Source organism: Heterodontus francisci, chromosome 7, assembly GCF_036365525.1.
Source record: "Heterodontus francisci isolate sHetFra1 chromosome 7, sHetFra1.hap1, whole genome shotgun sequence".
Taxonomy (NCBI): Eukaryota; Metazoa; Chordata; class Chondrichthyes; order Heterodontiformes; family Heterodontidae; genus Heterodontus; species Heterodontus francisci.
This window is the reverse complement of record NC_090377.1, coordinates 104880648-104904835: the sequence shown is the minus strand read 5'-3', so window position 1 is coordinate 104904835 and position 24188 is coordinate 104880648. Positions and strand designations below refer to the sequence as shown.

Below are 24188 nucleotides of genomic sequence, written 5' to 3'. Positions count from 1 at the left end.
AAAGATCTCGACGAGACATCAGTCATCTCAATTTCTCTGCCCCCTTCACTCACTCTAACCTGCCCCCCTCTGAACTTGCTGCACTCTGTTCTCTCAGGTCTAACCCCGACATTGCCATCAAACCTGCAAACAAGGGTGGTGCTGCTGCTCTGGCGTACCTCTGTCTGAGCAGAGGCTCAGCGCCAACTCTCAGACACTTCTTCCTACTTCCCCCGGACCATGACCCCATCACAGAACTGTCACTGATCTCATTTCCTCTGGAGATGTTCCCTCCAAAGCTTCCAACCTCATAGTCCCACAACCCTGGGCAGCCAGCTTCTACCTCCTTCCCAAAATCCACATACAGGACTGTCCCGGCAGACACACTGTTTCAGCCTGTTCCTGCCTCACTGAACTTATTTCTTTCCATCTTGACTCTATCTTTTCTCCCCCCAGACCAGTCTCTTCCCACCTACATCCATGACTCTTCTGACGCCCTACGTCATTTTGACAATTTCCAGTTTCCTGGCCCTAACCGCCTCCTCTTCACTATGGATGTCCAATTTCTCTACACCTCCATCCTCCACCGGGACGGTTTGAGGGCTCTCCGCTTCTTTCTTGAACAGAGGTCCGACCAGTCCCCATCCGCCACTACCCTCCTCTGCCTGGCTGAACTTGTTCTCACACTGAACAACTTCTCTTTCAACTCCACTCATTTCCTTCAAGTAAAAGGTGTTGCTACGTGTACCCACATGAGTCCTTGTTATGCCTGTCTTTTTGTGGGATATGTTGAACATTCCTTGTTTCAGTCCTACTCAGGCCCCCTCCCCCAACTCTTTTTCTGGTACATTGATGACTGTATCGGTGCCGTTTCCTCCTCCCACCCGGAACTAGAAAACTTTATCAACTTCGCTTCTAATTTCCACCCTTCTTTCACCTTCACATGGTCCAGCTGCAACATTTCCCTTCCGTTCCTCGACTTCTCTGTATCCATCTCTGGGGATAGGCTGTCTACTAATATTCATTATAAGCCCACCAACTCCCACAGCTACCTCAACTACACTTCCTCCACCCTGCCTCCTGTAAGGACTCCATTCCATTCTCCCAGTTTCTCCGTCTCCGACACATCTGCTCTAATGATGCTACCTTCCACAACAGTGCTTCTGATATGTCTTCCTTTTTCCTCAACCGAGGATCCCCGCCCCCCCTCCCCACAATGGTTGACAGGGCCCTCAACCGTGTCCGGCCCATTTCCCGCACCTCTACCCTCACCCATTCCCCTCCCTCCCAGAACCACGACAGGGCTCCCCTTGTTCTCACTTTCCACCCCACCAGCCTCCACATCCAAAGGATCATCCTCCGCCACTTGCCCCACATCCAGCGTGATGCCACTACCAAACGCATCTCCCCCTCCATTCCCGTGTCAGCATTCCGAAGGGATCGTTCCCTCTGCGACACTCTCGTCCACTCCTCCATTACCCCCACCACCTCATCCCCTTCCCGCGGCACCTTCCCCTGCAATCGCAGGAGATGTAATACCTGCCCATTTACCTCCTCTCTCCTCACTATCCAAGGCCCCAAACACTCCTTTCAAGTGAAGCAGCGATTTACTTGTACTTCTTTCAATTTAGTATACTGTATTCACTGCTCACAATGTGGTCTCCTCTACATTGGGGAGACCAAACACAGATTGGGCGACCGCTTTGCGGAACACCTCCGTTCAGTCCGCAAGCATGACCCCGAGCTTCCGGTTGCTAGTCATTTCAACACCCCTCCGCTCTCATGCTCACATCTCTGTCCTGGGATTGCTGCAGTGCTCCAGGGAACATCAACGCAAGCTCGAGGAACAGCATCTCATTTACCGATTAGGCACACTACAGCCTGCCGGACTGAACATTGAGTTCAATCATTTCAGAGCATGACGGGCCCCCATTTTTATTTTTAGTTATTTTTTCTTTTTTCAAATTTGTTTATTTTATTTTCATTTGTTTAGTTTGTTTCTACTGTGCCTACCCATTGCTTTTTTAATGTTTGTGCTTGCAGCCAGGGCTGTTCATTTTACAGTCAATTCACACCCTCTCTGTACTAACGTTTTGTCTTTCAGCACACCATTAACATACAGTTTGCCTTTGCTCCATGACCTTCTGGTCAGATATTCTCTCTGATCTTGTCCTATCAGCAGCTTCCCTTTTGTTATCTCTTGCCCCACCCCCACTTTACTTCTTCAAACCTTTTACAATTCTAATATTTGTCAGTTCTGATGAACGGTCACTGACCTGAAACGTTAATTCTGCTTCTCTCTCCACAGATGCTGCCAGACCTGCTGAGTATTTCCAGCATTTCTTGTTTTTATTTCAGATTTCCAGCATCTGCAGTATTTTGCTTTTACTTTAACTTCTATTTTTAGCCACTGTTGATTCACATTTCCTGTTGGGTTTTTGTGTCTTAGAGGAATGTACATTTGTTGTAAACTGTGTAATACTTCTTTAAATACTAACCATTGCCTGCCTACTGTCAAATCTTTTAATGTATTTTTCCAATCCACCATAGCCAACTTGCCCCTCATACCTTTGTAGTTTCCTTTGTTCAGGTTTAAGACCCTAGTTTCAGAATGAACTATATCTCTTTCAAACTGTTGTGGTCACTATTTCCAAATGGCTCCTTTACAGCAAGGTTATTAATTAACCGTTTCTCATTTCATAATACTAAATCTAAAATAGCCCAATCCCTAGTTGGTTCATCAACATACTGCTCTAGAAACCTATCTCGTACACACTCCAGGAATTCATCTTCCACAGCATTAGTGCTAATTAGGTTTACCCATTTTGCCGCTCTTAGATACAAGTTTAGCATACCACCTCTAGTTTTCCATTCTTTCCCTCTAGAAATAAATCCTAGTGCATGGTTTTCTTTTTTATGACTATCAATTTGTGTCACTACTTTTAGTGATTGTGTATTTGTACTCTCAGGTCCCTCTGCTCTTAGAGTCATAGAGTTATACAGCACAGAAACAGGCCCTTTGACCCATCGTGTCTAGCCATCATCGTGCTCTTCTATCCCATTTAGATTTCTATTTTCCAAGTAATATGTGACCTCTTTATTTTTCTTACCAAAATTTAATACCTCACATGTAAAAACAGAACTATTCATTCATTATGTGGCACCTTATCAAAAGCCTTTTGAAAATCTAGATATATTACATCTACAGCATTACCCTTGTCCAATCTCTCCATTATCTCTTCAAAGAACTTAATGAGATTAGTCAAGCAAGACTTTCCCTTTTGAAATCCACACTAAATCTTCATTACTATATTTTTGGTTTCTAGATTTTTTCTATTTTCTCCTTTAGTAGGGATTCCATTATTGTTTCTACTGCTGATATTGAGCTGACTGGTCAATAGTTCCCTGGACATGATCAGTCCTCTTCTCAACTACAGGTGTAACATTAGCTATCCATCAGTCCTCTGGCACTGCACCTTTTTCTAATGTCACACGCACGAAAGTAACAGTTATGAACTAAAGTGAACTGGAACAATTATCGCCCGTAAAAATGAACTGGTGAATTAAACTCCAAAAAAGGACACATTTTGCTGCAGACAAGCTGAACTAAGAGGGCAGGTGACCCCTCCTGCACTGCAAATATACATCGTGACTGTTGGAGACTAAACTCATCATCACATCTGGACTAATTCTGGGGAAGACACATTAAAATGTTAAAAAGCCATTCAATGCTAATTGGCTCCTACCTGCAAGAACTGGGCTGACAAAGACTTTCACAGACAGAGCGACTCCAAATGCAAAGCCACAATAATGGGCTGAATTTTACATACCAACCCCCCCACCCCTCAATGTCGGGTTTTGTGGCTTTGGGGGTGGGGGGGCGGTGCCGCAAAATGCCTCTGGGAGAGGGCCGCCACGCACCACGACACCAGGAGGGCCTGACCTAATATTGCCAGCGGCGGCATGGCCTTATGGCAGCCCCCCACCATTTGGCAACAGGACCCCCAGTAACACATTGAGATAAATTAAAATTAATGAATTAATTATACCTACACCGTTGCCTGACATCCTGCTGCGATCTGCCTGCCGCTGGCCGGCACTCCCGTGCCTTCAGATGTCCATCCAGGGAAACGAGGCGGAACACTTGTGGGGAGGGAGGAGGAGGTAGGTTTATCAGTGCGTGAGAGCTGAAACGAGGTCAAAGTAACATCACTGGTGTAGGGGATGGTGGAAAGGGTTTGAGGTGAAAGTTTATGCACTTTGTGGGGAGGAGGAGGACGTCAGGTGGACAAGGTAAGTGTTTTGGGAGAGAGGAGGCAAGTAATTAATATTATGGTTACTGGGGGGATAGGAGAGGGGCAAAGTAAATGTATTTTTATTTAATTCACTGCATCTTTAAATTTAAATTTAATGGTAGGGCTCAAAACCCTTTAAAAATGGCGTCAGCGCCTGTGCACAGGTAGCTGACGCCATTGCCGGGGACAGACAGCCCACCCCCTCCATGTGATCTTGGGGGGCGGCCTGCCTTGGCTATTTAAATGACAAACCGCGCTTAGGATCCTGGCAACTCCACGATGTGCCATTGTTTTCGCCCGCTGCTGATTTCAGTGGCGGACTTGTAAAATTCAGCCCAATAGGTGGGAAATAACACCAACTGAACAAGATAAACCACATTCCAACCATATTGTCTAACAATGTCCGTAAATTCAAAGACACTGAATGGACACACCAGAGAAGAGCATCTATGGTCACCTGTCCAACACCCAGCCTGATAAGGGTTTTTCTTAAAAAAGAAACTTCTTAGAGAGAGAGAAAAAGTCAGCCAGCGAGAAAGCTGAGACATCTTTTCCAGGCAAGAATAAGACCCTGCCTGTACATCTTTAACCCACTGATGCAGAGACTCCAAAGGTGACCTTGAAAACTGCCCATCTGAGAAACTTTAAGAAGACTGTCCACTGACTTTGACTGAATCGTTAAAAAAAGGAATCTGCAATACTTCAGTGAACCAAGACAAGGAATATCAGGCCTGCAACACTGTCTAAAATTTCTCCTGGAAAACCAAGGTGGTTTCAAAGTGAACTCTTTTTACAACAATCAGGCTTAAATGCATGCTGTCCTCTAATCTCTATCTTTTCTTGTGTGTGTGCATGTGTGTAACCTGAGTGAGTGGGTGAGGTTGTGAACATTTTTGGGTATTGTTTTAATAAATACTTATCTTTCTTTTAAACCAACACCAAAACCAGTCGTTTGTCTGACCTGTTTATTTGACCTTTAAAACACTCAGGGCCTAAAACACTATTTTTTTAAAACAAACTATCTGCGATCAGTTGAGACGTGAAAAGTGGAAGTCACCCTCACCACTTCCCACTTGTCTGTGACACTAACAAATTATTAAGTATGTATACTAGTAACTCTGCTATCTGTTTTCTAGATTCTTTTAAAATGCAAGGATGCAATTCATCTGGATAGAGCTTTTATCCTCCACCGAGTTTGATTTCTTTATTTAATATTTCTCCTCTTTATATTAAATAGGGTATCATTTTTAAATCTAATCTTCCGATGTCATTTCCATCAGATCTGTCTCCCTGTAAAACCAACCTGTCGTCCTGTGATGTAACTGGCTCCAGGATTTGTTTCCCCAAGCCAAAAGGATGCTACTGTAAAATCCCATGCTTTTTGATATATCTTCATTCTTTGTCATTGATCCTTAACATTATCTTGGTCTATATTTAATTTCTCGGTAATTTCCCTTTTGTCTGTTTTAAGTTTTTTTTTACTTGTATACAAAGGTAAAACATTGAACAAAATTAAAAATATGTCCCATCTCAAGCTTACACAAACCACAAGAAGTATTGGAGGCAAAAAGAGGCACCTCCTTCTCCCTCTGTACCGAATTCCAACTCTCATTAAACTTTAAGCTTCCCACAACACAAAAGCAAAATAGTGCAGATGCTGGAAATCTGAAATAAAACAGAAAATGCTGGCAATGTTCAGCAGTTCTGGTAGCATCAGATCAGGTTCTGATGTAAGACCACAGACTTGAAACGTTAACTCCATTTCTCTTCCCAAAGATGCTGCCAGATCTGCTGAATATTTTCAGCATTTTCTATTTTTATTTTAAACTTCCAACTCTGTTCAAGATCCACTGGGTTAAGCGTAGTGATTTGTGGTTATGTTCTGTGGGGCATGTTTGAGATTTTTTATGAATTGATGATTTTTATTTTTTGTTAAGTATTATGCTATCAATATTATTTTTGGTAGCATAAAATAGGGTGAATCAGGAAATACCATGGCAACTGTATCTCAGGTTTCTTCTCCTGAATTGATTACAACTATTGGTAGAAATGTGAGTAGAGTGGGGGGGGGGGGGGTGGGGGGGGGGGAAGAAATGCTTTGCATAATGTGGTGAGCAAATAACAAGCCTAAAACTAATCAACTAAAAAGGAGCGAGACACAGAAGTTTGAATACTTAACCAATGTGGAGTAAACAAAAAATTAACAAAAGCGCAACATGCAGAGTAAATTTTCTTTTAGGCAAAGAAGGGTAGAGGGGTATAAAATGGGAGACGAGTCAGAAAATAGGGGAGATCAAAAATGTGCCAGGTCTTGGTCCCAAAGGCAAAAGCACAGGAAATACCCATTATGATAGGGGTGAGGAAGAGAACAGGCTGATCCAACATATACTCCTTCAGTGGGATGGGGAGTCTCTTTTGAAGTTTTCCGGCCACTTGGGTAATCCTGCCAGATATGCCCAATAGCGTGTGAGTTTACCTAGGTTCCAATCTGGTCCAAAAATGAGTCCCACAGTAGCAAGTAGCAATCAATCCCAGAGGAGTCACATGTGAATTCATTCAGGACTTGGCAGCATGGAACCCAAGACTGGTCCGATCTCTGCAGGGAGGGTGCCACTACTGCAAGGTGCAGGTGCCTGTGCCTATTATTTAAATGGCCCCATCTTGGAATATGTAATGGGGTCACAGCCAGGCCAGAACGGTGGGTGGAAATTTTTCCCTACTACATTTCTAGCAGGGCAATGATATGTGGAACTGTTATCTGTACTTTTTTTTTTACATCAAACCCTTGGAGCAAAACTACTCGACTTTCAAGTGAACTGCACAAACACCTTCTACATAATGTGCAGTTACAGCATAAAAGGATGGCTGAGCTGGTGAAAAGAAAGCTCCTTAAATATTCACGGTCTTCATCTAACATTAACACAAATGATGAAAAATAGAAATGTGCAGAAACCTTATCACTGCAACATTTCCATTGATTCTGGGTCGCTCAACAATTTGTCTAATGAATTCATTGAACATTCTGATTTTGATCTGTTCCTTCACCAACCTGTATCGTGACATAAATTCCAAACAAAAACAAAAGCTCAGCCCGTGGATGAGATATAGTGAACTGATATCACAAATAGTGAGAATACACTCCGTAAAACATTGGAAGCCTTAACAATGTTCTCGAGCTTAAAATATTTCTATTGCCATAATTGGTCATACTTAATAGCCTGAAATCGAAAACTGACTACAGAAAAATGCAAACATCTTCCTCAATTTGGCTCAGATAAATTTTGCAGACCTTCTCTATATTGTATGGGACGGGTTTGGTTATTTGGTTCCTTTTTTAGAAAAAGGAGAGAGTGGTGGATTGGCCCCTTTAAGTGGCAGTGCAATGTACTTCCACTCCTCATATTTTGATTATGAAAAAATGCCTGAAAACATTTAAATATTAATTTAATCGTGCGACCAAAAAGAAATTCTTAGTCCCACAACACTCCAAATTCCATTCGTGGCAGATGAAGAAGATTAAACTTTTTTCCAGGTTTAGAAACAGAACAGCACTAATGCTGGCCTTTACTCTATACGAAACCTGCAAACTACATGAAAAAGAAGCACTTCCAGTTTAATTCGAGTCAAGATTTAAAAAAAAATATTTCCCAACAAAAACATGCTTCTCTGCACCTCTGTGCATACTACTTCAGTTACACTGATTAAATTAAAAAGGAAAGTATGCCATGACAATTTTCTCAAGTACTTTGCATTGTTTGCACAAGAAATTGTAGTAATTTATTCCGAGTGTTTAGCTTCCATTAAAAAAAGGCTTATGTTTTTCAATCATACAGGAAATAGCTCACTAGTAAAGTATGCATGTCCTGAGCCAATCCAGTTCAACAACTAAAATCTTACTGAGACAACCTAAATTCTGTGAGCATATGGTCTATTTTTTGCCACATTAACTATACATTATGTTGTCTCCTACAAAAGCAACAACAACAAAAAATGCACAATTCGAGCATATTTAGAAACAGTTTGGTGGGCTATAAAGACAGCATCAGTACTATTATTAGAATATGCAGCATTTTGAAGCCGAATCCCAGGCTTCATTAACACATTCTAGCACTTTAAAGAAAACTATGATGGCTAAATTCAATAACCCCTGAAAATGAGCGTAGGTATTGCAAAGCACGGTTAATCCGCGCCTGTAGATTGCAACGCAGGCAGCATGCAATTTTGTGCTGCTTGCTCATTTCAATGATTTCAGTGTCTAAACAGCACTAATGACATTGACTGGCTGGACGCCTGAGCAGGGGGCCAATATCATGAGTCGCTAGCACCACTTAAAGCAAGCCTACACTTCTTAAAAGGTGAGATGCAATGTGGCTGTGGCAGTTGCTAGCAGTTATGCAGGAAGTGAATCTGACCTGGGAAACACTCAATAATGGAACAATATGGGCGGGGGGGGCCGTCCCTCTTCCGTGGGCAGTCTGTGGCCTATGGAGGACACCCACCGGCAATACCTACAACTCCATAGTCCCCTGCTCCCCCTGGACTTAATGCCCACCCTCCCATCCCCACTCGCCAGGGCCTTCTGGACTGAACGCAGTGACACTGCCTCACTTACTGGGTCTGGGGTTTCAGCGCTGGGCCTGGGTCCAAGGACTATGTAGTACCGACAGTGGCCACCGCTCCCAGTGGTGCTGCCGATACTGCTAAGCTGCTGGCCCTGTGATTGGATGGCCGCTCTTCGAGGCGGAATCCCCGTCTTTAAAGAGACAGCGATCCCAGCGCGGGACACTTAGGCTTGAAAACGCCGGAGGATTGCTCTAGGGGGGGCATGAAAAGGCCAAGGCAGGGGTTCACCACCTTTTCAGCCCAGCGCCATGAGCCCCACCTCCTGCACAACGTTCAGCCCATGATCAAAAGACAGTGACAGGAGATAGCCATGGAGGTCAATACCTAGTGTCAAGCACTGAGTACCTGGATTCAGTGCTGCAAGAAGTTCAATGACATCACACAAGTGCTCAAGGTCAGTGAATGCGTCTTCAAATGCCAAATCCTACAAACTGTACCAGTAATGCCGCACACTGCTCAATTCACCAGACCCCCATCACTCATCTACTAACAATCTCTATCAATCAGGACTTATACTTGATATTCATAGCTTCATTTCACCCTCACACACTCAGCAGTGCTGCAAAGATTAGACCCACATCTCTCAGTTTGCACACATTGCAAGCTATTCACAACCATGACAGCCACATCAGTCAAACAGATTGCACCACACTCACTGGCACAATTCTCTCCCTCCTGCAGGACAACGTGGCAGCAGATGCTAACCAATACAGGACAGGCACACATGCATGTCAAACTCCCATGAAAGTGCTGGGACGCTCATTGCTGAGGCTGTGGCAGGGCTGAAACCATCAAAGATGATGGTATGCTCATATCTAATCCTCCTCCTGAAATCCCACCTCCCCTTCATCCCACACACACTTCTCATTTACAAACTTCACACTGTGTCAGCATGCACCTCTTACTTTCACCCCTTTCCCCCGTCACAACCTTACAGTTGTGCGTTTTTCCTTTCAAATACCCAAGAAAAGTAACCTGGCCAGGCATTGCAGGAACCACAAGACAACAGCGATGATTAAGATGCATTGTCACTCTATTTCACACTTGCTTCCACCAGCTCCGATACTGACACTGCATGCAATTTAGAAGCTAGCACAGAGGCGGGATGAGCACATGGTAAGACACTGGGCAAGAATGGCCTGCAGCCATGGCAGGGGCAAGGATTGCACAGATCTGAGCTCACCAGAGGGTGAGATCTCAATGAGCTCTTTAACAGGGCAGCCTCCAGCTGATGGGGACACACAATGAAATGCTTGGTTCATTGGGAGTTCTGCCAGGAAGCCTGTGGTCAATATTAAGGAGCATGGAGGAATTTGGCAACAAATTGGTACAGGGTTTTCTGCAGAGTTTGAAACCCATCCTTTCTAGCTTGGAAATGGCGGCCAATTTCGTTCGCACACTTGTGCGCCCCACCATGATGCAATGTCTGTTGGCCAATGGTGCAGCTTCTATGGCAACACAAACGGCAGTTATCCAATGTCTGAGTGCTCCAGTGGAAGCTTAGACTGCTACCATCATGGTTGTGGGTTACAATGTGCAAAGGGGTCTGCAGGGTGTCACAGCCGTCCAGCAATCTGCCCAACAGATTACTAGGATTACTGAGGGATATGGTAGCGATCTGTGGAGTATGAACCTGCTGTCCTCTCTCGAGCACTCGTCCTCCCACCCCCGTGACTACACAAGTGCCTTTGCTGTTGCCTGTTAGCCAGACTGCTGCTGTTGACGTTGCAGATGACACAAAACTGGGTGGGAGGGTGGGTTGTGAGGAGGATGCAGAGAGGCTTCAGGGTGATTTGGACAAGTTGAGTGAGTGGGCTAATGCATGGCAGATGCAGTATAATGTGGATAAATGTGAGGTTATCCACTTTGGTAGAAAAAACAGGAAGGCAGATTATTATCTGAATGGGTATAAACTGAGAGAGGGGAATATGCAGCGAGACCTGGGTGTTCTCGTACACCAGTCGCTGAAGGTAAGCATGCAGGTGCAACAGGCGGTAAAAAAGGCAAATGGTATGTTGGCCTTCATAACGAGAAGATTCAAGTACAGGTGCAGGGATGTCTTGCTGCAATTATACAGGGCCTTGGTGAGGCCACACCTGGAATATTGTGTGCAGTTTTGGTCTCCTTATCTGAGGAAGTATGTTCTTGCTATAGAGGGAGTAAAGCGAAGGTTTACCAGACTGATTCCTGGGATGGCGGGACTGACATAAAAGGAGAGATAGAGTCCGTTAGGATTATATTCGCTGGAGTTCAGAAGAGTGAGGGGGGATCTCATAGAAACCTATAAAATTCTAACAGGACTTGACAGGGTAGATGCAGGAAGGATGTTCCTGATGGTGGGGCAGTCCAGAACCAGGGGTCATAGTCTAAGGATACGGGGTAAACCTTTCAGGACTGAGATGAGGAGAAATTTCTTCACCCAGAGAGTGGTGAGCCTGTGGAATTCGCTACCACAGAAAGCAGTTGAGGCCAAAACATTGTATGTTTTCAAGAAGGAGTTAGATATAGCTCTTGGGTCTAAAGGGATCAAAGGGTATGGGGCGAAAGCGGGAACAGTTACTGAGTTGGATGATCAGCCATGATCATAATGAATGGCGGAGCAGGCTCAAAGGGCTGAATAGCCTACTCCTCCTCCTATTTTCTATGTTTCTATGTTCATGCAGAGATGGTGCAGTTGTGCTCACAGTCACCCTCCAAGGCCATCTGCAGAGTCCACCACTAAAAATCAGCAGCTTCCACGTTCCATACTGCAGGCACTGGCACAACACTGGGTCGGGGCACTAGGGCATCAAAGGCACATGAAAGACAGGCACTAAGGGAATGCACAAGCATGATTATTTGCCTTTGCATGCAGTATGGCATGATTTTATTTATGGATTATTTATTTTGTATTGGCTTTTATTTTGCATTGTAGCCAAGCAGGCACAGTGATAGTCTGTGACAGAGGGAAAGTAAAGTGTGGGCCTGTTCTGGAATGGGGAATTGAGGCTGTGTTTAATGATATCGCACACAGATGAGTTCTTCATGGACAACCTGGCCACAAGGGGCAGTCTCGTCCTCCTCATCACCCTGTTCCTCTGCTATTTGCCATATAGCTGGTGGCAAGGGCTGTTCCCTCCTAACGGCGAGGTTATGCAGTATGAAGTAGGCCAGCACGAATCTCGACACCCACTCTATGAGGCTCCCCCACAGTGTTACAAGCAGAAGTGCTGTATCAGCACGCCTGTGGTCTGCTTTATCACATTTCATGTGGCTGCATGGCTTTCACTGTAGGTGTGATGCGCATGTGTGCGTGGGTTGCTCACCAGAGTAATTAACACGTGGTCAATGGACCACTGTGTGGAGGCTCAAATGAAGCTGGCACAGCAGGCTGCCGCAGAGGAGGGCATCATGACTGCTGCCAGGATATCGGGCATTGACCTGAATGATTTGTTGTGTATAGTCACACACCAGCTGGACATTGAGACAGTGGAATCCATTTCGGTTCTGGTATAGGGCAAAGCTGACATGCAGTGCCTGCAAAATGATGGGCATGCAGTTTATGACACCCTGCACTATGGGAAAGCCTGCAATCCTGGTGAAGCTGTGCACTCGCTCCTCTGGCAAAACAGAATGAAGCATAGTTCACTCTCAGCACATAGACAGTGTCAGTAACCTCCCTTATGCAACAGTGGATAACAAACAGAGATGTTGCAAATATCTCCAACTCCAGTCTGGGAGGAGCCAGATGTATAAAAGCTCATCCCTACTGCCACCTTCACAGTCACAGGCAACGGGGTCCTTGCCTTGAGGTGAAGTTGTAGTTGTGGCTGCAGAGGTGGCAGATTTCAGTGAGGACATCCTTACTGAAGCACAGACATCACACACATAGTTCCTCAGTGAAGTTGAGATAGGAGAATTGCTCTCTGAACATCCTGGGTGGATATGGCCCTCCTACTGAAAACCCTTTCCCCCCCGTCAAACTTCCAGCAGCTTTTCCTGCTCTGCATGCCCTTTGTTCATTCTCCAAGTCATGCTCTATTCCAAGGGGAATGCCTACTAGTGCACCCGCGTCTGGAAGCAACCGATTTGTGCAGAAGTCTTCAAATCAGCAAAAACACCTTTCATTTCACTCTCTGCAGACTTTTGCAACTTTAAACAACTACAGAAAGCACCAAACTTGCAGAATGGAAACAACATCCAGAAGAAATCAACCAGCAACTAACCTGTAAGTAACAGATGATCCCTTTAAATAGTGCTGGTGGGGTACTTCCTGCTGCTGAATGCTGTGTGAGATTAAGAAAGTGTTAACTGGAGCTTTGAGCTTCAAAATGCCATTGTGGCACCAAATCATCAAGCACACTAATTAATGTCATGATCTGGCTGCTCTGCATACTTCAAGTGGCCGTTTACTGCAATGCGCAAACACCCTCATCAATATGGCGTCTGGTGCTACTCAGTCCATGTGTGCATGCATGCTGCAAATGCACTCATAGCTCCCAAAAAAAAGAGGCGCAAGCAATCTCAATCACTGCCTCCCCATCAGTTTGACTTTTTACAAGAGGTTTTTGAAATGTACAGCATGTTGACGACCATCCAAGTATTTCTTTTATTTGTATTTATCTTATTTGATAGCTGGTCGACAAGAAAATAATGCCCTTTTGACATTTATTAACATTTTATGTCATTGATTCAATAAACAGCTCACTCATCACAAGAAGAAAACAGTAATGCAAAGCACATCACCCTTGAAACTCAGTCTAGAGTTTACATCAACTGACTTCAATTTCAATCAAGGAAGGAATCTTCGAACTTACATTAGATATTACAGGTTACACAGCATTTTAACAGACAAAATTTGCTTTCAGACTTAAGTCGTATGTTGTTAATATATGTAAATTAGCATGTTAGCTGTGGCACAGTTGTAGCACTCTCACTTACGAATTATGGGATCAAGTCCCACTCCAGATACTTGAGCACAAAAATTTACTGAGTGCTGCACACTGTCGGAGGTGACGTCATGAGCAAAGGAGTTATACCTGGCATCCAGGCCAATACTTCTCTCTCAATCAACATCACTTCAAAAGAAAATTATCTAGTCATTAGTACTTGTTTGTGGGAGCTTGCTATGCGCGAATTGGCTGCTTCATTTTCTACATTGCAACAGTCAGCTGAATTTTCCCAACCCATTAGCAACGGGCTGGGAGGCGGGAGGGTAGGCAAAATGGTGGGTGGAGGCATCAGGAGGGGAGCCCAACATGTTCCCGCCACATGCCATATTGTCAGCGGCGGGTAACTGGGTGGCTTGAGAGAACAGCCAATTGAGACATTTAAGTGGCCAATTAAGGGTCACTTCCCGCCTCCGCAGGCATTCTGGCCACGTCAGGAGGTTCCGTCGCGGCGTGGGGAGACCACTCGGGTGATCTCCCAGCTGGTTCCGGGGAGGGGCCATCCTTGATGCGCACTCCATGGCCCACGGGGGGGGGGGCCCTGAGCGGCAATGGCCACCCTCCATGACAACGGCATCACCAGTGCTCCACAACCTCCCTCCCACCAATCACCAGGGCCCGGCTTCCCCCAACCCAACTAACTGGTCTTCAAGGGCACCCAGCCATTGAGGCACCCTCTCCCTAGAGCTGCAGCCTCAGCAATGGCCACCGCTAGCGGTGGTGGCCGCTGCTGAGGCTGACGAGCTGTCGGCCCTCTGAATGGGCCAGCAGCTCTTGGGGATGGACCAGCATCAGCAGGATTTCCAGGTAAATGGCAAAATTCAATCCAGTGACTATACTTCAAAAGTAACAAAAACAAGAAATGCTGGATTCACTCAGCAGGTCTGGCAGCATCTGTGGAAAGAGAAGCAGAGTTAACGTTTCGGGTCAGTGACCCTTCTTCGAAAGTTCCGAAGAAGGGTCACTGACCCGAAACGTTAACTCTGCTTCTCTTTCCACAGATGCTGCCAGACCTGCTGAGTGAATCCAGCATTTCTTGTTTTTATTTCAGATTTCCAGCATCCGCAGTATTTTGCTTATGCTTCAAAAGTACTTTGGGACCTTTTATTACATTAAAGGCACTATATAAATGCCTTTCTATCATATTGTTTCTATTCAAGTGCAACATGCAGTGGGTTCAAAACGTATAGGTGCTGAAATACCTCAGGGGTTCCAATTGGAAACCACTCATCAGAAGATGGCAGAAGTTGACTTGCACCAGGTATCCACAGTTTCCAGCAGTTTCTGCTTGAATTCCTTACCTGAACCTCTCCACTGTTCTACTTCCCTCTCCTCCTTCAAATCACTCCTTTAAACCTACTTTTTTGACCAAGCTTTTGGTTATGCGTCATAATATATCTTTATGTGACTCAATGTCAAACTTGGTCTTATAATGCTCATGTGAAGCACCAAAATGGGCAATCCTCAGCTTACACTGAATAGTTTAACAAAGTGTATATTGTGCAGCTTGAGCTGGATTTTGATTACTAACAGAAAGAACATGCAGGTCCCAATAGGACTTTTGTGCAAAAATATTAGGTGACATGTAATTGTGGCAGTGAGTATACATCCCATGAACAAAAAAAATACTTGGGTGCCTCAAAATGAATCTTTACTTATTTTAAACCAATTTTAGACATTGATACGACCAGGTGAGAAAGGTGTCTAGGGGTCTGTTACTATCTTCACCTGGTCTTATTGTAACAGGGTTTAATTTTAAATACACTGTGTTTTGAGCTCCCACTTTGTGAATCCCTGCTCACACCTTTCCAATTATAAGACAAAGAAACCAATTCACACAGGTTTTCTGAGGTTTAAAGAAGAAAGATGACATTTTATTAAAACTTAAACTCTAATAAGGTTAACACCTACAGATATACAATGCCCCTACGCTAGCATGCATACGCAATACACACATGCAAATAGGGACAGAAAAAAAGAGGAAAAATATTGGGGTTTGAGGCAATATCAGAAGAGTTTCTCGGTTACTGTGCTTCAAGCTCACTTGATTGTAGGTAGCGTTGCTGTTCGTCGGGGCCCAGTGATTTTCTTAAACCTTATTCACGTAGACCTTTTTCTCTTTGAGGTTCACGTGTTTTCACAAGATTCAGTTCTGTGGGAAAGAGATGGAGGCAGGCAGAACTGGGGAGGAGGCTTTGTTCCAACTGGGAGCACACAGCTTTCTGAGTTCAAATCCTCTGTTGGAAGTTCAAAATCAAAACCTCCAACATTCAGTCAGTCATGTGACCAAAACTGGTCTGACCACTTCTTCCGTGTATTGGGGAAGCAACGACTGGGCCCCCATTGTTCCAACACTGTTGGTTACTATGCAAATGTCTTGCCAGTTAGGGGCTTGCAATTTTAAGTTTTAATGTTCATGTGGCAAAATCATGTGTGCCTCAGTCTTGGCAGGCAGTGGGGGGGGGGGGGGGGGGGGGGGGGGGTTGCCTGACATCATATTCACGTCAGCAAAGTGGCAAACTCTTTTCTCTGCTGTAGACATGCAATAGGAACATTTTAAAATTTGCACACAGGAGAGAAATCATAAAAAGGTACAATTTTAAGAAATATGTACTTCTGTGGCAAAATTTCATCCCTAGATTGGATTACTTAACAAGCTTCCCCATCCACAATGAACTTGTACTCCTGGAAACACTGATACATCACTTGATGGCATAATATACACCATTTCTGACACCACTTCCATTGGAAACCATAGTTTCGTCTCTATCACACACCCTTTGCTCGAATGTGCTTTTTATATGGGTCCCAATGATACTGGCAGAGATCATCAATTGTAGTCTCTTAAGAACGGAGAGTCACATCTTACTTTTGACAAGATACTCACATTGTTGAGTAATGTGGTGATTAGTAAATTGAATTAGTAAGCACTTTGTATACAATCAGATTGTATGGTTCAATCATATTTTGTAAACATAATGAGGATAGTATGTGGAAGATAGCACTAAACTGAAGATTCCCCCTCGCCCTGTGACACTGATCCACGTTCTGTAGATCACTAATGTCACTAGTGACCATTGTAGCAGAATACGTTCAGTTGAACGAAGATGTAATGTATTTCGTCAGTTTTAATCAGTGCAAGAAATGGCATTATAACAGGAAACTAGATCAAAAAGTCCAATATTTTCCCTTGATTTATAGAAAGATATCAGACAGCAAGAAAATGTCTGTATGATGGGGAAAAACAACATAGAAGGAATCAATTCCAGAAAATATTGTAAACTCTAAGCAGTAGTGAAGGATTTCCAATTGAAGAAATTAAAAAAGAAACAAAAAAGAGACAAGGAAAAGAACTGCATATAACATATGACCTCAGGATGGTCCAAAGTATTTTGCAGCCAATGAAGTATTTGCAAAGTGCAGTCACTGTTATGGTGTAGAGAAACACAGCAGGCAATTTATATATAGCAATGTCCCACAAGCAGCAATGACATAAATGACCAGATTTATCTGTTGGTTGAGGGATAAATGATGCCCAGCACACAGAAAGAACTCCCCCGCTATCCCTCAGATAGTAATCTGGAATTAAGCTAAATGCCACAGAAATCCAGGATTGAATGCAGAACTAGAAACAAACCAGGTAAAAATGAGAAAACTGTATCTGAAAGAGGTGCAATGTTGGTGCTTGGGCTCAATTGTTTGTAATATGGATACTGAAAAGAACTGTAAGCTGGTCGAAGAGAAGAGACAGAAGATGGGGTTAAAATCTACATATTGTTTTAGAATGGTTTTTTTTTTTTTAAATGCAGGGGACAGCGTGGACCTGATTGGTGTATTTCCAAAAAAAGCAGGGAGTGACGTTACAGGACAGCAGATAGGTAAATGGGTTGGTGAGTTTTAAGGTTTTCTTTAACCCCTAAACTAGGGCAGTGGTTTAAATTAGGACTTGGAAACTATAAAGCACTGTATTAAATTTACAGTGTAGACTAGTTAAACTCATAAAAACATTTCAATCAGGGTAAGTATAACAGTAAGTGAATTAGTAGTAAGAGTATTAGTAGAGAGCAGGTCTAGAGGAATTAATTAAAATTTATAGTTGATACAAAACAGTAACTAGATTCTGAAAGGGGGAATAGAGATTTTTTGGATCATGGATGGGCAGCTGAGACCTGCTGCTTGCAATTCCTGTACCATGTGGGAACTTCAGGACACTTCATGTGCCTTGGGACACCATGTGTGTAGGAAGTGTCTCCAGCTGCTTGAGCTCGAGCTCAGGATTTGCAAGCTTCGGGGCAGCTGGAGTCACTGCGTAGCACCAGGGAGGCTCAGCGTTTCCTGGATCGGACATTCCAGGAGGTAGCCATCACAAGCAATAAGAGTTCAGGAGTTCCCTAGATACAGGGGAAGTGCCAGAGGATTGGTCAGTGGCAAATGTGACATCCTTATTCAAGAAAGAATGTAAGGACATTCCGAATAACTATAGGTCGGTCAGTTTAACATCAGTGGTGGGTCAGGTTTTAGAAACAATAATCAGGGAAAAAATTCACAGGCATTTGGTTTGAGTTAATTAAGGAGAACCAGCACAGATTTGTAAAAAGCAGATGGTGCTTGACTAATCTCATTTAAATTTTTGACAAAGTAACAGAGAAATTTGATGAAGGGAAAGCAATGGATGTTGTCTATATGGATTTTAAGAAAGTGTTTGACAAAGTACCACATAAAAGGCTCGTTATCACAATTGAGGCTCATGGAATAGGAGTGTCAGTGTAAGCTTGGATAAAAAATTGGCTTAAGGTCAAAAAACAGCAAATAGTGGTAAATGGTTGTTTTTGAGATAGGATGGTAGATAGTGGTGTTTAAGTTACCCTTATCACTCTCCTTGGTCTGACCTTTATTTTCATCTCTCATTTTTTGTTTTATCTTCAGATGCGTGTGATTTTCACCAGATCCCTCTCCTGTCTTACCACTTTAAAGTCCTATCCACAGCCCTATTTATGCTTTTCATGAGGGCACTGGCCCCATTCCAGTTTAGGTAGAGCCCACCCCAGCGGTACAGCTCATTCCTGTTCTAAATTATGGTTTTGCACCAAGAAATTTGTATTGAGCCAGCACTATGGAAGCTGAAGTTGCTAAAAATGGTGGGTGCAATGCTTCTGGCCACTTCAGCATGGCCTTCAATGTGCGCCATGAAAGAAAGGGCACCGGCATGGGAGTGATATGCATGCAGACGTTGTCACAATGGGCAGATTGTGACTTTAAACTGCCTCTCAGGCTGATTGGGCGCACATTCAGCCAATTTGCAGGTCCAGTTAACAGTGTGTCGTAATCATTCCCAGCTGAACACAGGTTCAGCTACATGAGGGATCTCTCCAGTGGTATTTAAAGGGTCAGCTAACCAACTTGCAGGTGAGGAACTTCTAACTTACTTTTGCTCTTGTAAAGTTTGTGAAAGTATTGTTGTGTGTTCTTGGAGGAATTTTGATGACTTATTGGATTTTGAAGGAAGGGTTGCTATATCCTGACAGGGAAGTTGGAGGAGTTTTCTACAGTGTACACAAAACCTGCCAGAGTCATGCAAACTATAGCTGCAGTCCCTCTTGGCCTGCAACATGACAGGGTCATGCAGCATAAGCTGCAGGGAGGGGAGCTGGGTGCAGAGAGAGAAGGAGAAAGACACTCAACAGAAGGCCCTACCCTCCAAGGGTATATAGGGAGCACTCCTCCTACCTCCACCTCAGCCAGGAGCAATGTTTGAAGCACCCATGATTCAGCAAGGAGGTGGTCACTAAACTGTGCCACTTCCTTCAACATGGACTAGAGCCACATAGCAGGGTGAGGGCAGCGCTGCCAGTGGCCGTCAAGGTCACTGTTGCTCTCGACTTCTAAAGAAGTACATCCTTCCAAGCAGGAACAGGTAACGTAGCCACCATTCCCAGTTCACTGCATCAGGGAGGTGACAGAGACCTTGTATGCTACAACAGGGGACTTCATCGTCTTCTGTTTTACCAGAGAAAGGCAGGAGGAGCAGGCAGGTGGCTTTGCCAGTGTAATGGTATTCTCAATGGGGCAGGGAGCCACTGACTGCACGCATATGACTCTGACGGCCCTACATGTAAATGAGGAGATGTACAGGAACCGCAAGGTCGACCACTCCCATCAATGTACAGTTAGCATGCAGCCATCGCCAAAACATCAAGTCAGTGAAAGCCCACTATCCTGGCAGCAGCCACAATGCCTTCATCCTGAGCCAGTCAGCCATTCCCAGAGTCTTTGGGCCAACAAACCAGAGGCTGGCTTTTTGGAGACAAGGGATACCCTCTATACACATGATTCAAGATTCCCCTCTGCCAACCAAAATATGCAAGGATAACACGCCTATCATGGAACATCATGGAACAGACCATCAATGTTTTTCTTTTTATTCATTCATGGGATGGGGGCGTCACTGGCCAGGCCAGCATTTATTGCCCATCCCTAATTGCCCTTGAGAAGGTGGTGGTGAGCTGCCTTCTTGAACCGCTGCAGTCCATTTGGGATAGGTACACCCACAGTGCTGTTAGGAAGGGAGTTCCAGGATTTTGACCCAGCAACAGTGAAGGAACGGCGGGCGATATAGTTCCAAGTCAGGATGGTGTGTGACTTGGAGGGGAACTTGCAGATGGTGGTGTTCCCATGTATTTGCTGCCCTTGTCCTTCTAGTTGGTAGAGGTCGCGGGTTTGGAAGGTGCTGTCTAAGGAGCCTTGGAGTATTGCTGCGGTGCATCTTGCAGATGGTACACACTGCAGCCACTGTGCGTCGGTGGTGGAGGAAGTGAATGTTTGTAGATGGGCTGCTTTGTCCTGGATGGTGTCAATCTTCTTGAGTGTTGTTGGAGCTGCATCCATCCAGGCAAGTGGAGAGTATTCCATCACACTCCTGACTTGTGCCTTGGAGATGGTGGACAGGCTTTGGGGAGTCAGGAGGTGAGTTACTCGCCTCAGGATTCCTAGGTTCTGACCTGCTCTTGTAGCCACGGTATTTATATGGCTGCTCCAGTTCAGTTTCTGGTCAATGGTAGCCCCTAGGATGTTGATAGTGGGGGATTCAGCGATGGTAATGCCATTGAATGTCAAGAGGAGATGGTTAGATTCGCTCTTGATGGAGATGGTCATTGCCTAGCACTTGTGTGACGCGAATGTTACTTGCCACTTATCAGCCCAAGCCTGGATATTGTCCAGGTCTTGCTGCATTTCTACACGGACTGCTTCAGTATCTGAGGAGTCATGAATGGTGCCGAATATTGTGCAAACATCAGCAAAAATCCCCAATTCTGACCTTATGTTGGAGGGAAGGTCATTGATGAAGCAGCTGAAGATGGTTGGGCCTAGGACCTCAAGAAACAATTTCAGTGCTTGAACCACTCAGGGGGCAGCCCTCCAGAACTCAACAGAGTGGGTGTCCAAGTTCATGGTGGTCTGCTACATCTTCCACAACCGATTTAAGGTGATTGATAAAAGAAGCAACCGCAACATGAGGAAAAATGTTTTTACGTAGCGAGCTGTTAGGGTGTGGAATACGTTGCTCAAGAGCATGGTGGAGGCAGATTCAATAGAGGCCTTCAAAAGACAACTGGATAATTATCTGAAGAAAACAAAATTTGCAGGGGTATGTGGAAATGGCGAGGGAGTGGGACTAAGTGAGTTGCTCTTGCAGACAGCCGACACAGACATGACAGACCTTCTGTGCTGTAGACATTCTATGATTCTGTGTGTTTGGATGGCAGAGGAAACAAAGGCTAGAAAATAGACAAGAAGGGAGTGTGAGAGTGCTAAATAGAATATACTCCAATGTAAGAAGTCTGGGGAATAAAGCAGATGATCTGAGAGCACAGGGTGGATGATATTACAGCTATTACTGAGACATGGCTGAAAGCAGCTCAACACTCCTGGTTACAAGGTTTTTAGATGAGATAGAGCGGGGTATAAAAAAAGAGGGGGGGGGTCGTAATATAGATTAATGGAACAATTATAGCTGTGAGGAGCGATGACATGGCACAAGGATCATGAAAGGAGGCCATATGGGTTGAACTAAAGAACAAAAAAAGGGGCAATCACACCTGAAGTGTTCTATAGATCCCCAAATAGTCACAGGGAGATAGAACAACAAATATGTAGGTAAATCTGAGAAATCCAAAATCAACAGGGCAGTAATAGTGAAATATTAGATCAAATTAACATAGTGAGAGAGGAAGTATCAAGAGGTTTAACATCTTTGAAAGTAGATAAATCCCCAGGCCCAAATATAATGTATTCTAGGCTGTTAAGGGAAGCAAGACAAGAAATAGCAGAGGTTCAAGCCATCATTTTACAATCCTCTCTGGCAGCAGGTGTGGTGCCAGTGGACTGGAGGACATTTAAAAACATTTTATTTTCTTTGCTCACACAGCAGTTTTCTGGTTAGAAGAGCAGGCAACATGTCTGCTCCATCCCCATTCCTCTGCCTGTACCACTCTGCAACTAAATGAGGACCAGACGACGACTAATTATCTCCATACAGAAAAACACCTTCCCTAATATCCTCATGGAGTGGCCAAGATTGGAAACTTAGCCTATAGGTAACTATGTATATAACTGCAAATTACACCCATCCATTCTACAGTGCACTGGAGCACAAACGCTCTGCTGCCCAATGATCCAGAATTATAGATTCTGCCACAGTTCTAACAGCATGACTTTCACAATTACGACAATTCTTACTTAATTCTAATTTGTATTTCCTAATGTTGATTCAAACTTCTATCAATCAATATCAATGACTGACGCTAGATGCTTGATAACATCATCCTCTTGGAATGAAACCGTGATGGGGGAAAATGATTTAAAACTTGTTCCAGATGACTGGAAAATTCCTGCTCTTATGGTATAATTATTGATGTACAATTAAGTAACACTACAAATTAATCAGAGAATTTTAAGAAAAAAGTATATAGTTGAATAGTGTATAATAGACAACACCATTTACGCACACACAGCATCTATGTAGCCTAAAGGCTCCTAAACATTCAGTTCTTCAGCTGACTGCTCATCAAATACTAAGCAGGTCACACATAAAGCTACACTACAGAGAGGCTATTTATTTGGCAGGATACTCCTGTTAACTAGAACATTATGTAACAGGGCTCTTTGCAAAGTACCGGAAGGACAATCATCCTATTCATTCAAAAACTGACATCAATGGTGCCCAGATTTTTCCAGTCAGAACTCTGGCCAGAAGAGGAAATAAGGCTGGGTAAGAAGTCTTTAAAAACATGCCATCAACGTGGTTTTTCTAACTCATTAAGAGAAATGCGGCTCCATGTAAATTTGTAGTCTTTAAAATAAAACACATTGTTGGCAGAAAGACTTCAGAACAGTTAAAATGAAAACTTACACAATCATTTATCAAACTTTTTTAAAAATACAGAATCCATAACACTTCTAAAGAAGAAACAATAGTATTACAGCTTTCAGCTATAAATTGGATTTATTACCTACAGTCCTCCTATTACTTTACATCATGAGCTATAAATTGAAATGAAATACTCAATATTCTTTCAGCAATTTAAATTCAGTTTTCAAGCAACAGATTGAGATATATTTTTCCTCAAGACACTGCCCTATTCACACATTTATGAAAACTTTAAATGGCAGAACTCAGATTCAGGAGGACCATTTACCATACCTCAGAGGTTATGGCTTCTTTTCACTATTAGCACTTCCCATTTATTACTCCATACATAAAATTGGAAAGCAACTACAACATGGTAACTAGTGGGATTGTTATCCTAGCACTGAAATTCCATCCCATATTTCTATCCCAACTTAAACTGACAGATGAATTGGATGTCCTCTTCCTTTATCCCTTCCTTGCCTCCAAGTGAAGGAGTTTCACAAGCTCTTAGCTGAGTAACTCAAGTTGTTGGGTGCTTTATTTTAGACACTTGTTTGCCAATTCCTTTGTGAAAGTTAACAGTCTTGAACATCTTGCTAGGCATAGGAAGCAGTAGATTGGGGCAGGGTATCCAAGAAAAAGATCACTGAAATTTATGTTGGGTGCAGACAGAAAACTGCCAGTTGTGGACTGGCCAGCCATTATATATTCCACTTAATTTTTCTTTTTATTAGTTTCAATTGAATGGAAAATCAGGCAGGGCTGAGAACAGACAGCCAATCCACAGTGGCTAGTTTTAAGCCCCTGCCCAACCTCTAAATTCCCCGCAGTGATCTTATATGCTACTGTTAAAAACATAGTCACCTTTCACATGGATGCTGGCCTATCGAAATCATGCTTCCTGTCAATACGAGTTCCTTCTAGATCGAGCTATATGACAGAGAAAGAAAATGG

The 24188-nt window shown here is 43.8% G+C and overlaps 1 protein-coding gene across 1 annotated transcript in view; it reads right to left on the bottom strand.

Annotated features, from left to right (window-relative positions):
- The window catches only part of map2 (microtubule-associated protein 2), a 409127-nt gene that overhangs the window by 312873 nt on the left and 72066 nt on the right, over window positions 1-24188 (bottom strand). Inside the window, exon 3 of the mRNA XM_068035858.1 lies at window positions 13103-13162. The gene's annotated coding sequence lies outside the window, so the exon portion shown is untranslated. The remainder of the gene's footprint in view (window positions 1-13102; window positions 13163-24188) is intronic.